This window comes from Haliotis rufescens, unplaced genomic scaffold (assembly GCF_023055435.1).
Source record: "Haliotis rufescens isolate VD_foot unplaced genomic scaffold, xgHalRufe1.0.p SCAF_1, whole genome shotgun sequence".
In the NCBI taxonomy this organism is placed as follows: domain Eukaryota; kingdom Metazoa; phylum Mollusca; class Gastropoda; order Lepetellida; family Haliotidae; genus Haliotis; species Haliotis rufescens.
Window position 1 is genome coordinate 63199434 of NW_025963779.1, and position 12233 is coordinate 63211666.

Below are 12233 nucleotides of genomic sequence, written 5' to 3' on the forward strand. Positions count from 1 at the left end.
ACGTGTTAATAAGTTGGTCTGTGGCCATTGTATGGAGTAACACAGACTACACAATGTCCTGTCTGCCTTCCAGTCGATCACTGGCCGCCAGTTTCCGGCTGTTTTAACCAGCATGATAAGGATACTTCCGTCTTGTCGATATAGGGCTTTCCTACAGACTGTTTCTGCCTTCACGTTCTTGACACAGTTTTAACAAAACCACATCTGATCCTGTTTCTTAAAAGCGGCGCAAAGAATGAGAATAATATTTACTGCACATATAAATCATACTCCTTGGTGGGCCTAACATGTCTTAATTGTGAATATAAGTTGTCGAATAAACACGGATGAAGGAGCACGATATTTCGATATTAGGAACAATTGATTTGTTGTTTGTTGCACAATGCTGAAGTCAGCAATATTTCAGCACTGCGACCTTGAAACTAAAGTGAGGAGCAAAAGTAACTAAACCTCTAAGTTGATTTTATCATATGTTTTGCTGACTTGGAAGTCCTTTGGCTGGAGAGGTGAAAAACACATTTTTCTTAAATATTAAGCGATTTTAGTGCATGATGGCTCTTTGGAAAGCTCTTGAAATTCTAAGACGTTTGATACCAAATCCGACACACCTATAATGGATCGTCATCATAAGTTAGCCATATTATATTGAAAAAAAATAAATGTACTAGCGCTTAGTCACCACTCTACTCTAGAATAACTCTACATGGTTTAATTTTCTTATTCAAAACTTTCAAAAAACATTTTCTCGCATAACACACAGCTGCTGATGGTTATGCTAGATATCTTATCTTTGGAAATCAATACATTTGCTTTTTTTCTACAGGTGTACAGCATTTCAAACATGTTAGTTGTCATGTGGTTACAAATTCGATTCTTACCCTAGTCTTCATTGACCCAATTTATTGTTACACAAAATTGCCCTGGAATGAGTGATGGTTAAATAGACGAAATCAGATTTAACCAAAGTCCTTTCAATTGTTCAAATACATAGCAAACACACTCGGTTTACTTTCTTCTGCCCCTCGGTTTTTGTCAGGATTGCACATCACACTAGGCAGTGCAGTAACACAATTGTTAAAGACCATCTTGTTGGTTGGTTGGTTGTTTTACGCCGCACTCAGCAATATTCCAGCTATATGACGGCGGTCTGTAAATAATAATTGAGTCTTGACCAGACCATCCAGTGATTGATATCATGAGCATCGATCCCCGCAATTGGGATCGATGACCTGCATCAACCAAGTCAGCGAGCCTGACCACCCGATCCCGTTAGTCGCCTTTTACGACAAGCATAGTCGCCTTTTACGGCAAGCATGGTTTGCTGAAGACCTATTCTTCCCTGGATCTTCACGGGTCACTTGTGGGTAAAGGGTCCGCTATATCTCTGCGGCCAGTAACTCATCGAGTCTGGACACGTCAAACCAGGTACTGATATTGTGAGCATCACCCACGCCATCACCTGGCCACCCGATCCATTTACTCGCCTTATATGACATAAATAGGTTACTGGTGACTTGCTCTTAGCCGGACTCCCACGGGGTATTTAGGAAGTCGGGAGTAAGGGATGCATTAACTAATCTGCCATCCACTGGCGGCGAGGGGCACCTAGACTGAGGTAGCTGACACTGTAGGTTTTCGTCGCGGTGGGCGTACGCCAGTTTGAGTGAGTGTGTGGGTGATATTGGATTTCCGTTTTTAGCAACAACCAGACTACATCACGGCGGGACACGAGGACAAGCGTCATGCATATACTCCTGGGTTCACCATAACGGACTTAGTCCTCCGTTCCATTGACTGACCCTTGTGTAGACCATTCTATTCTGGGAAATATGAAAACTTTCGCGTCAGTCACGATTCTCTTCCCGCTGAATATTCTGAATTGTATCTGGGACAAAGCACAGGCGCGTCATTTTTCAAGGAAACCATGCGTAGTGTCTGGTGTAAAGAAGTAAACTCCCAGGCATCTTTGTTTGTTTGTTGTTTAACGCCGCACTCAGCAATATTCCAGCTATATGACGGCGGTCTGTAAATAATAATTGAGTCTGGGCCAAACAATCCAGTGATTGACACGATGTTTGTTTGTCTGTTGTTTAACGCCGCATTCAGCAATATTCCAGCTATATGACGACGGTCTGTAAATAATAATTGAGTCTGGACCAAACAATCCAGTGATTGACATGATGTTTGTTTGTTTGTTGTTGAACGCCGCACTCAGCAATATTCCAGCTATATGACGGCGGTCTGTAAATAATAACTGAGTCTGGACCAAACAATCCAGTGATTGACATGATGTTTGTTTGTCTGTTGTTTAACGCCGCACTCAGCAATATTCCAGCTATATGACGGCGGTCTGTAAATAATAATTGAGTCTGGACCAAACAATCCAGTGATTGACACGATGTTTGTTTGTCTGTTGTTTAACGCCGCATTCAGCAATATTCCAGCTATATGACGACGGTCTGTAAATAATAATTGAGTCTGGACCAAACAATCCAGTGATTGACATGATGTTTGTTTGTTTGTTGTTGAACGCCGCACTAAGCAATATTCCAGCTATATGACGGCGGTCTGTAAATAATAACTGAGTCTGGACCAAACAATCCAGTGATTGACATGATGTTTGTTTGTTTGTAGTTGAACGCCGCACACAGCAATATTCCAGCTATATGACGGCGGTCTGTAAATAATAATTGAGTCTGGACCAAACAATCCAGTGACTGACATCATGTTTGTTTGTTGTTTAACGCCGCACTCAGCAGTATTCCAGCTATATGACGGCGGTCTGTAAATAATAATTGAGTCTGGACCAAGCAATCCAGTGATTGACATCTTGTTTGTTGTTGAACGCCGCACTAAGCAATGTTCCAGCTATATGACGGCGGTCTGTAAATAATCGAGTCTGGACCAGACAATCCTGTGATTGACATCATGAGCATCGATCCGTGCAATTGGGATACGATGACATGCATCAACCAAGTCAGCAAGCCTGTATGTGCGTATGTGCGTATGTGCGTATGTATGTATGTATTCAGGGAGGGAGGGGGAGGGAAGACAGAATTACATATGTAGTGCTCTAGATATTCACTCAAACGTGAATAGCCAAGCATAACCAGGAAGTCTATGTGTAGTCGTAAAGACTTAGTGTATGTGGACATAAAACACATCCCAGGCTGTACACGTAACAAAGATGACCAGCAGCCATTATGCGTGACCTACCAGGAAGTGGTGTTATTCGTTCAGGAATGCCATTTCTTTAGCTTACATATAGATGACAATTTAAATGCCCGAGGGAGAAATAGATATTGTCGTTATACAAGATCAGTAAGCACGAGGGTCATCCGACACTAAAGACGCCATTATTACACACGGTGCGACCGTCCCAGTCCGATGCATACACGACACCACACTACCCTCTCCAAACAAGGAATGCATGACGTGTCCTACCTTGTTTTGGTGAGTCTATTACGTTGGAAAGGTATCAGATTGATTTGTAATCCACTCAACCATAGCTGATTGTCTGACAAGTAGGGAGACGCCGTCGTGAGTTGAAGTGAGAAATGAACATACAGTACTGTCGGCATTATCAGGCGACAAGTTAAACCAGCCTTGGAAAGTATCAAGCTTCATTCTAGTCATTGAAAACAAAATGTTCTGATGCGCATCATTCCTATTGTTAACTGGGACGATGTTAATACACAACTTCAATATAGGTGTCTCGGTTTGTCTCGACCTCGAAAGGACCCTAGGCGGTGGAGCTCAGTCGGGCAGAATGTTGCAGTCTGTGTCAACAACGTTTGGTCTGCTTGACCCGACTAGTGTTATCTTATAAACTAGGAGCTTACTAGACCGAACATTATTACACTAGAGTTGGAGGTCGGACAGGGGGCTACAGTCGCTGACTGAAGCTACTGTACGAACGTCCATGATCAAGTTGCTCAACAGATACAAATAGCACCATCCTAGCCTGGCTTTTATATCACGATCCTGGACACCCAGAATTCCTTTCATACACACAAACAATTTTGGGATTCGAACAGGGATCTTTGGCACAATGAACGAGTGCTTTACCCACTAGGCGCTCCATCACCATTAAAGTTGCAGATACCCTATATAGTTTAGTTAGCTTTTCATCAGTGGCTGAGAAAATTTGCCAATGTAACTGGATCATATTAATTAATAATCCACAAAATGTGATTTCAAGTGAGAGGAGGCAACAGATTGTTAGCGAGTGTTGTTTGATCATGGTTTAGCTTCTTTGACTGAATGACATCAGTCAAGTAATGTAAAACAGACATTCATATTAATTGACAAGAAAGACAGTTCCTTCGCGAAATGACAAGCCGCATGTCATTTCTTTTAAGAAATGAAAGACTTAAATTTAGAACTGGATATCAGAATCAAGGCCTGTGGGATATATGAGATGTACGTTTTAATCACCACCTGTCCTTTTAGTCCTTTAGACCCGTGAAGATCCGGGGTAGAATAGGTCTTCAGCAACCCATACTTGCCGTAAAAGGCGACTATGCTTGTCGTAAGAGGCGACAAACGGGATCAAGTGTTCAGGCTCGCTGACTTGGTTGATGCAGGTCATCGTATCCCAATTGCGTGGATCGATGCTCATGATGCCAATCACTGGATGGTCTGGCCCAGACTCGATTATTTACAGACCGCCGTCATATAGCTGGAATATTGCTGAGTGCGGCGTTAAACAACAAACAAACAAACAAACTCTGACCCTTTAAGGTAGATACTGTCAGCACCCTACCCATTTCGCCAAAGCGGTACACGTCTAAGACCAGCATAGATCTGTGCTTCATACCAGAATAAGCTATCATGTCGTGATAGTACTGAAATACTGTCCAGATCCAAACTCTTACTCAGTGCAGTATCCAGTATAGTACAACGCACTGTACCCTTAAATCAAGACCAAGGATATAGGATTGATACAGTCCGTGTACTGGTTATATAAAACGTCAACGTCAGAGAATAACCTCGATTAACCGACGAAACAGATTCCATAGGGCGTAAAAGACAAACGAGGGTGAAAATTATATGAATGGATAACTGAAAATTGTGATGACACCAGGTGTTCGCGAAAAGGGTAGGTATGTCCTGACCTACCCTTAGCATCTGCTTATTGATAGATATTTGATATATTCAACATTGTGGTTATGGTTATGGTTGCAACTTCCATTAGCAGGAAATAAACACGTGTAGACAGATGTAACCAGGGGCAACAGGCGACTAATCTCATCCTGCAGTATTTCCTGTAAATCGTATTGTCCATACTGTCTGTATGTAGGTTTTAACACTGTATTGGGCCTTCAAGGAACATTCCACAACACGCTGGTCTTACTTAGGAGTAAGTGTGTGATTGAAAGTTATTTAATGCCGCAGTCATGAATATTCAAGCAATATCACGACTGCCTTTAAACAACCGAGTCTTGAACAGCAAGTGAATGAGGCCATTGGAAGAGAATATACATTGTTTTATACTTACAAATGTAACCATAGTACATTTTGGAATTACGTTTGTTTACAATACACTTTAACAAAGGAGTTGTCAATAGTTTCCTAAAGTGCATAGATATATGAACAACATAAGTCTGTATTGGTAGAAGCATCACGTGTGCGAAGTCAACAGATTCGTGTCATGATGTTCTATTTTGAGCACCCACTCCTTCACCCCCGATACTCAGAGAGCGGAACTGGCGATGTACTTGACGCAAGAGGTACGCGTACAATGCTTATTAAGAAGTAATGAAAACTTACCCCATAACGGCCAGCCAGAGAAGTAACAATCAGATTGCTTCAGTCAATTGCAGTGTGCAGCAAGGGCCGAGAAATGAAACGCGAGCTCCCGACGTCTACAAGTACGTACTCCCGCATAAAGTCGCCACTTCCGAGAAAACCATGTCCGCATTGAAGTGTGCCCACCGTGTCTCGGAATGACAACCGTCTCGCCTCGGGAAGTATACGTCACTCTCGTCTTTTGTTGTAGGGGTGGGTACAGCACAGCCCCAAGTCAAGGCCGACGGCTATATATACTCCCACGGATAGCGACAGGGGTGACAATCACAACTAGGACGCACACAGCACACAGTGTCTAATAAAAGCGACAATTCAAAACCCTTGCCATAATCATAAAAATCTCTGCTAAAAGCAGAGTAGATTGTACGATTTCGACTATATTATGAGTAGTTGCTTATGAGTCACTATCAAATAGTGATGATGCAGGTGTTCGTGAAAAGATTACCTGCCCTACCGGTGGTACCCGTCACAAACACATACAAAGGCAAGTCAACTGTTCGCCTGGGACGATGTGGTCCAAATCAATAGAGGGCATTGCATCCGACATAAGTTTTGTCACTGACGCTTCGAACTTGGGAATGCCCTTTACATGTTTACCAGACAACATTTTGAAAACTTTACTGAGGCATTGAATGTTGTAGCCAGGGTAAAACGAGTAAGCTCGACTGTACCTCAAAAGTTGTGAAATGTGGGCACCAGGGGTTAGAGCTGCAGAGATATTGCTCGACATGAAGGGCAGGTTGACGATTGAAAGGTTGAAGGCATCCCTCTTGTCTTTTGAGAGTTTTATGTCACCCTGAATCTTTATGCATACATCTTAATAACAATTAGACGAGTCAGGTTCACAAGTCTCTGATATTTCTAGCCCAGGTGGGTAAATCATTGGACGGGAATTGGCTATGTGACCATTATTGAACAATATCAGATTATTGATACACCTGAAGATTACAAGATAGACACAATTTTATGGATAACAACTTCTTTAATACTGTGAAAAGCGACGTTTCGGTATAGATCCTTATACCGTTGTCAAGCAATTGTGTCTATCTTGTCATCCGTCAACTTCTAAGTAATGCCTATCAAACAATTTACCTGAAGATTAACAAAATATAATTTTTTGATTTGAAGTTTACACGTTTTACGGCATTTAAATTGGACGGGAGATCGGTTACCTGACCGCGAAAATGACGTTCATACGTTTTTCACGAGACCGTGTTCTTGAAATGACGTAAACACTGACGGAATACTTCAGCATTCCTGGGGAAGCCCCTGGGAATTCCCTAGCACGAGTATGTACAGAAGCCTTCTTCCTGATCCCTTTAATCTTGAACTCAGCGTTTTAGTATACATTGAGAAACGTCAGAGAGTTGACTGCACGATCGCTCACGAATATCCTTGCTACGACCTATCCTAGTGAACAAAACGAAGAAATGCACATCGAAACTATTGTAGTATCGACTCGATCCGTGACAGTGAAAGTGACCGTCTCCAGCAATCTATGAGTTTACCTTAGTGTCTGTTTGACACATCTTTAATCACCTTTCAATGATCGGCCAAATTGAACCGCCATTGGTTCATTAGCAACTCTCGAAATCTCTCCCGTCACGTTTATCGTGTCGGCTATTTTGACGTCTTGTACTTGATGTAAATGTTTTACGACGCGCTGTCATCGTGACTGACTTAACAGTACTTTCTCATTTAATGGTGATATTATTTGAATACATATGTTGCGTAAGATGTTTCTGAAGAGCAAGATGTGCATCCTTACGCTCATGTCACCTTTTGAGGAACTATTTTATAGCTGGTTGTTGCTTGGCTGTCAGTGTAAACAAGAAGTCACACGAACTAAAAATTGTGTTTAGATCTTGGCCTACATCCTTTGAAGTAAGAGGTGAGGTGAGGTGAAATAGGGTTTAACGTCGCGTCCAAGATTATTGCACTTATATAGCGACGTGCATGCACGTGTATGTGTGTGTGGCTGCTTGTACTATTTCGGACTGATGCCGATTTATAGTGCTAGCTCACTGAGATACCAAGCCGCAGTTTAACATGAATACCCCACTCAGACACAGTATACTGACTCCGAGCCGACCAGTTCTTGTTTAAGCCCCTTAATACCGAGCGCCAGACAGGGTAACAACAAGTACCATCTTTTAACGTCTTTTGGTATGACGCGGTCGGGGATCGAACCCCGGACCTTCCGCTCTCCGGGCGGACGCTCTACCATTAGACCACGGAGGCGGTCCTTTGAGGTAAGAAAGTATGCCTTAACACGATACGCAGTATTAGTAAAGCATAACATTATATACCAGTGGATAACATGTCCGTAAAAGAAAAAAGTATGACATTATATACCAGTGGATAACAACATGTCCGTAAAAGTTAAGTATGGCATTATATACCAGTGGATAACATGTCCGCAAAAGAAAAGTATGGTATTATATACCAGTGGATAACAACATATGTCCGTAAAAGTAAAGTATGATCTTATATACCAGTGGATAACAACATGTCCGTAAAAGAAAAGTATGGCATTATATACCAGTGGATAACAACATATGTCCGTAAAAGTAAAGTATGATCTTATATACCAGTGGATAACAACATGTCCGTAAAAGAAAAGTATTGCATTATATGCCAGTGGATAACAACATGTCCGCAAAAGAAAAAGTATGGCATTATATGCCAGTGGATAACAACATGTCCGTAAAAGAAAAGTATGGCATTATATACCAGTGGATAACAACATGTCCGCAAAAGAAAAAGTGTGGCATTATATACCAGTGGATAACAACATGTCCGTAAAAGTTAAGTATGGCATTATATACCAGTGGATAACAACATGTCCGTAAAAGTTAAGTATGGCATTATATGCAAGTGGATAACAACATGTAAGTAAAGGTAAAGTGTGGCATTATATACCAATGGATAACAGCATGTCCATAAAAGTCAAGTATGACATTATATACCAGTGCATAATAACATATATGTATCAATAAAGTTTGACCTTAATTGCAGTGCATAATAACATATATATATAAATAACAGATACACATCAGTAAAGCATAACAGCGTTTATCATATAATGGGTAGGTTTCTCGGCAGGATAAAGCCAACGGATAAAAACGATATCCGTTGGGGTCATATGCGGATAGAGATGCAAATATCAAAGGTCAAGTAGGACTACTTTCACTGTTTATAAACAAACATGGCGTCGCCCTCGTCATTCGGCGATCGAGTCAGAATTAACCATCGGGAATCTGGATAAACTACAGGGATAATTGCTATCATTATCAAAAGAACAGTCTAATATACCGAAAATCAGTGTCTAACTGTGACGTAGCTAAGGCATTTTATAAGTTTTGGCAACTTTGGAGATATAAATTTCGAAACAATTTTGCGAGGGCACGAGGCCTAGCCAAGCGGGATCAGTAGCCATATCTGTGCCCGTAGACCTCTGCGGCTTGAAACCTCCTCCACAAATCAAAATAGTTTGATTTGGCCGAAATATGTTTGAATTGTTATCTTGTTTCGTTTTGTCGCTGTGTGTACATCTGACTACACTTTTTAACGTTATGACAGGACAGACCGACTGTCAACAACGTCTGACCGTGGCCGTGACGTCTCATAGACTAAGGTTAGAGTAGCTTCCCTTTGACAAAGGGCAGTTACTCTAGCGGACAGACCGATAGATTCCCGCGAAAGGCAATTAAAAACAGCTGTTGTTTTGCGTATATGTTGCTTCGCCACTGTATAAGAAACAGATTTCAGTTGGAACTATATTTGCTACTGTCACTGTCCGACTGACACATCACTTTCCCTGTGACGTAATAAATATTAAGGCGCGCATTCCAGGAAAACTCGCAGTGTTTCGGTAATGTTTGTGAGAGAGGGAAAGCGATTTTAATGCACAGAATTAAAGAATGACATTATATGATAAAGAGGTTATATTATAAACACTATGTATTTAGCTCACCAAGGCTCGCTTAATACAATGTTTAATCCTAATGCAGGATATTTACCATCCCCAAACACACTCGCGTGATAACCTCTACCAGTGGATAACATAACGTCGTGCACGGTACGAGTCAAGTATACCATTACAGTCCAGCACATAACAACATGTACTGTATCAGTAAAGTATAACATTATATACCAGTGCATAATAACATGTACTGTATCAGTAAAGTATAATATTGTATACCAGTGGATAACATAACGCTATGCACCGTACTAGTCAAGTATACGATTACAGTCCAGCACATAACAATATGCACGGCATGAGTAAGGTATAACATCATATTCAGTGTCACAACAGTCCCGTTTGTTCAAACGATAATCACTTGAAATACTGTAGAAGGGTGGGTATTGCCAAACACCGTGCATGTTAATTCACGTCAACCCTTGTGTTAACTTAAGTTAAACGATGTCATGCAGTCTGGAAGCAAACCGTTACTCAAGTCTGTATTGCAGTGTAATGCCGACACTAATTAAATTGCCGAGGTCAGGCAGGGTCTCCAGTTAATTAATAGAGTGTCCAGTGTTTTACGCAGCCTGTGGAGAAGCGTTGTTGTAAAAAACGACTACATGTATATGTCTTCCTGGTTGGCGTCAGCGGACGTACATATCCCACAGGGTGGAGAAGCACATCCTGCCATTATCTATTGTCGTGGGAGATGTCACATCCAGTGACGCAGGCTGCACCTAAACTGGCGATCACAGGAAGAAGAAGAAAACTATTTAAAAGCTGAAGAGAGAGCTGCACAATTTCAGAGGATAAATATTAGCAATGTCCTACTGAAAATCATTCTCCATTAAATAAAATGAACGTCAGTGTGCAATAGCAAAACCCTACCGAGCATCAGTGCATTAAATCTCTATTCAACAGCACTGTTCAACATTAAAGCTCCACAGAACATCAGCGTTTAACATTAATCTATTTCTTAACACCACTGTTAAACATCATGTGTGTTTGTTGTTTAACACTCAGCAATAGTCCAGTTAGAACATGGCGGTCTGTAAATAATCGAGTCTGGACCAGACAATCCAGTGATTGACATCATGAGCATCGATCCACGCAATTGGGATACGATGACATGCATCAACCAAGTCATCGAGCCTGACCGCCCGAACCCGTTAGTCGCCTCTTACGACAAGCATAGTTGCCTTTTACAGCAAGCATGGGTTGCTGAAGACCTATTCTACCCCGGATCTTCAAATATCTGTAATGCATGACGTCACGGATATTATACACATAATGCGAAAAGCAAACGTAAGGAAAATTTAGATTTATTAAAAAAAATAGACTTCAGTGCCGTAGCATATATAGAAGACGGTTTTATTTGAATCATGAAAATACAAGTTCAGGGGACAAGTTATACTTGTATAAATATTTGACCCCCCTGTCAAAACTGTACCCCATGATATTTTGGTACTTATCATTCTAAGTAATGTTATTATCCCACCAAGCGCATTATTAATTTTTAAAACTTTTCAAATTCATCCGTGAAAATATCAAGCCCCGCCACTCACCAAGTCCTCGTCATGTGACCAGATATCTTAATTTGACGAAGACAGAAAGGATGTTTTTACAGGTATGAGAAATATATTTGCAACATGAAGAATACAAACCTTGGATGAAGAAATGCATTTGCGTGAATGTTTTCCCCGTAACACGAGTATATTACGTGCGCTTCTAAAACTATAGGAAACGTGCCCAACCTCTTCCCAGCAGCTGCAGGGGGCTTGTATTCGACTAAAATAATGATCTCCTCCTACATTTGGACACCAGGTTCTCTGTCACCCTGACATTTCGATCTCCTCCTACATTTGGACACCAGGTTCTCTGTCACCCTGACATTTCGATCTCTTCCTCTATTTGGACACCAGGTTCTCTGTCACCCTGTCATTTTGATCTCTTCCTATATTGGATACCAGGGATCATTGCCGTGTCTTTCCACATGGGGTAACGACTGCCTGTGTCACCCAAACATTGAGGTGTCTTTCCACATGGGGCACTGCCTGTCTGTTGTCACCCTAACATTGCGGTGTCTTTCCACATGGGGTACTGACAGTCTGTGTCACCCTAACATTGCGGTGTCTTTCCACATGGGGTACCGGCAGTCTGTGTCACCGTAACATTGCGGTGTCTTTCCACATGGGGCACTGCCTGCCTGTGTCACCCTAACATTGCGGTGTCTTTCCACATGGGGTACCGACTGCCTGTGTCACCCGAACATTGCCGTGTCTTTCCACATGGGGTACCGACAGTCTGTGTCACCCTAACATTGCGGTGTCTTTCCACATGGGTTACCGCCTGTCTGTGTCACCCTAACATTGCGGTGTCTTTCGACATGGGGTACCGACTACCTGTGTCACCCTAACACTTCGGTGTCTTTCCACATGGGGTACCGACTACCTGT

The 12233-nt window shown here is 41.9% G+C and overlaps 1 protein-coding gene across 2 annotated transcripts in view; it reads right to left on the bottom strand.

Annotated features, from left to right (window-relative positions):
- Positions 1 to 5988, bottom strand: part of LOC124112560 (SH2 domain-containing adapter protein F-like) — a 63034-nt gene extending 57046 nt beyond the window's left edge. The window contains exon 1 of one of the 2 annotated variants that reach the window (XM_046472714.2): positions 5773 to 5988. The gene's annotated coding sequence lies outside the window, so the exon portion shown is untranslated. Of the gene's footprint in view, positions 1 to 3444; positions 3587 to 5772 lie in introns of those variants that run through there. The other variant, XM_046472719.2, reaches the window with a different exon arrangement.
- Between the last annotated feature and the right edge of the window lie 6245 nt (positions 5989 to 12233).